This window comes from Egretta garzetta, unplaced genomic scaffold (assembly GCF_000687185.1).
Source record: "Egretta garzetta isolate BGI_Z169 unplaced genomic scaffold, ASM68718v1 scaffold287, whole genome shotgun sequence".
Classification (NCBI taxonomy): Eukaryota; Metazoa; Chordata; class Aves; order Pelecaniformes; family Ardeidae; genus Egretta; species Egretta garzetta.
This window is the reverse complement of record NW_009260435.1, coordinates 13,023,773-13,026,862: the sequence shown is the minus strand read 5'-3', so window position 1 is coordinate 13,026,862 and position 3,090 is coordinate 13,023,773.

Here is a 3,090-nt window from a genome sequence, read left to right as displayed (position 1 = left end):
CTCCGATCACATGTGAATGCCTCTTGAAGAATTCATCTTGATCTTTCCAAAAATCAGTCCTGCATTTTTCCCACCCTCTAACTTTAACAAAGGGACAAAAGCCAAATGCTGGCATTAGAGCAGCTTGTGAACTAAAATATCAGGAAACAGAGGTTAACGTTGTGCTTTTGGCTTGAACTATATATAGGTTTGAGATCCTCTCGACCAGAATGTCTTGGGGGATTCCAAACCCACACATTTAATTTGCTTTATTTTTATCCTATTATGTTCTCTTACACCTTTTCTTTTCCTTGCCTCTCCTCACCCCCCTGTGGCAAGGAATCATTCTCCAGTTTCTGAGCTTCCTCATGCTGCTTCCAACTATGCAAACTCCCACTATAGATTTGTTTATTATTGTCAAAGTGATATAATTCGAGACAAAATGGATAAATAATGAATTCAAATGCCATGCGTGTGTCTGAACTTGATACCCAGGAGTACTGAATAGAAGTACAGAGTCAGAGGGAGAAATAAGATCTAAGTGAGTAGCTGCCCGTGTTTCACTTCAGGATTACAAGGGGCTCATCTGCTGCTTCATTATGTAAAGTTCTGCTGGAAAATAAAACAGAAACTGTCCTTGGGGTTGGAGAAAGAAGCATTAAAACTCGGCTGGAGTAACGCTGCCCCGCCGAGTCCAGGATGGTCAGAGACACCCATCCAAGGGAAACTTGCCTCTGTCATTTTACCTGGGCAAATATTTTTGTTGTCATCATTTTAAACTGTTTTTCTACTGGTAGATCAGTTTAGCCGGAAAGTTTAGCTGTGGTTTGGAGAAAATTGAGTGGAAGGTCGCAGTGGTCCCCTACCCCCTTCTGTAAGTCAGTCGTGGCTCTGGGCTTGGCACGGTCCTGCTCTGCCTCCAGAGCTGCTCACGCTGTGACGGAGTTGAAGGCTTTTGAGTGCTCTGGTTGTGCTCACGTCTGTGGTGCTATGTGCGCTGTGTTGGGTCATGCAGACTTGTACAGCTATGAGGCGCCTTCGCCAGTCTCGTTCAATACCCGGATTTAATGTTTCACTTCAATTAAGTTATTTCAGTCTTACTCTGGTGCACGTGAGAGCAAGCTCCCAGCATCATTCATTCCCAGGGTTTTGGCGTGGGTTGTACACACTCGTACACTCTGTACAGAGTGCAGAGAAGGTGTTTTTCAGATACACGTTTTGCCAGTGTCTCATGTCATTATCTTGCCATTCACCTTTCTGGTACAGACAACTGGGAAGCACATTTGTGATAGTGTTATTGCAGCCATGGCTTAGCACACGTGACACGGGAGCAACCTCTGCCAGGTTCCTCCCTGTTCCATCTCTGCTGGCAAACTCTTCACCTCTGCGTGCTCCAGCTTTTCCTTCTGCGAAATGGGCACCTGCGTACTCATCTTTGTGAAGCATGCTGTGATCAGAGCACAGAGCTCAGTCTTTCTTACTTGAAAGAATGTATTTGTCCCAGGCATTCCATTGGGATTTGCTTCCTGGGCATGTTTTGGTGTCACATATGGGGCATGTTCTCACAGAAACTGTGACAATAATTTGACTTTTAGGTCTTAATTTTTTCCTTTTTTTTTTTCTTTTTTTTCCTGGGGGTGACCACTGCTAATGATTCATTTAAATGCTGCCTATGGATTTGGCAGTGACCGATGGTGCTATGAAACCTGATACAGCTACTCCAGCTCAGCAAAGCTATTTAAATTGCTTATTAGCTGTGACCTGAGCTATTTAAACTGTTGTTTTAGTTCAGCTTACTAGCCAGCAAGGTAGTGTCAAGTTTTACAGAAGTAATTTACATGTTTAAACAAAAATTAATGCCTGCAATTCAGGGTGTGTGAAAACAATGTTGTAAAAAAAAAAAAAGTGTTCAGGAAAAAAATAATCTGCTTCAGTGTCCATTAAAGTCAATATGAAGGTTCCCGCTGGCTGAAAACCATTGTCTTTTGGTCAAGCCACTGTTAAGGATCTCACTGGACAAATGTTTGCTGTAAAGGGAACAAATCTTTTCCTAAATCACCACTTTCTTCTACGCAGCATGTCTGATAACTGCTGTTACCTCAGTAGTCTCAGAGCTTAAACTTCAACTGTATGAAAACCACAATATAATGCATTTCCAGCTGTAGAAATCTTTGTCTGAAAATACCACCTGATTTGTCTCTTAATGTTGGAAGCCAAGGGCTAACACAACCAAGACAGTGGCTTACTGGTCTATGGCTCTGATTTTAGTGAGCTGTACCTACTCATTTAATAGCCGTGGTCTGATCCAATTTGACCTCAATTTAAGCAGTCTAAGCTAACTTTCCAGTTATAAAAATGCTTCAGGTTTAGTTATTAGAAGATTTAAGGAGGTATTGGATAGCTGCTTCATCTGTGCTTACATTCTTTTACTATTTTCATTTCTTTAGTATCTTTATATTTCCTTATCTGTCCATTACAAAATATTTCTTGAGGTGTGTGACAAGTATCCAGTTTGGATTAGACCTGTAAATCACTTCACTGCTGCTGAAGCTGTTATTTATATTATCTGCTGGATTAAAACTCAACTAATTTAAATACCCTCTAGCAATAAAATTGAATTGTAAATCTGTTTTATAAATCATATCAAAATGAAAACCAGGCCTCTGAGTGTTAGAAATTATTGCAGAAAGCTGTACAAGATATAGAAGTCTGTGCTGTACAGGTTCATGATGAACTAGCTCATAGCACACATTTCTTTTGCTGCTTCTGGAGGGGCTAATGCGGTACAATTAGTCCCGTCCGTCTGGGATCTGTCCGTATGTCCCCCAGGTGGGCTTTGAGCCCATGCCTTCCTCCAGGAAGGTGAGAAAAGGCAACATCAAGCAATGAAGCAATCTCACCTTAAGGAGACTGGACTCATGAACAAAATTCTGCCCCTCCTGTAATATTTGCATGAAAAGGTGCAGTGGGGGGCCTGTATTTCTGAGAGCGGTCATATGTAATGTTTTTATTATGCAGTGACATTTAAGAGCATCAGGGAAGTAAGTCTGTCTTGCATGCTTCCCTCTGCTGTTAGCAACGGTAACATCTATCGGCCAACATACAGCTTTA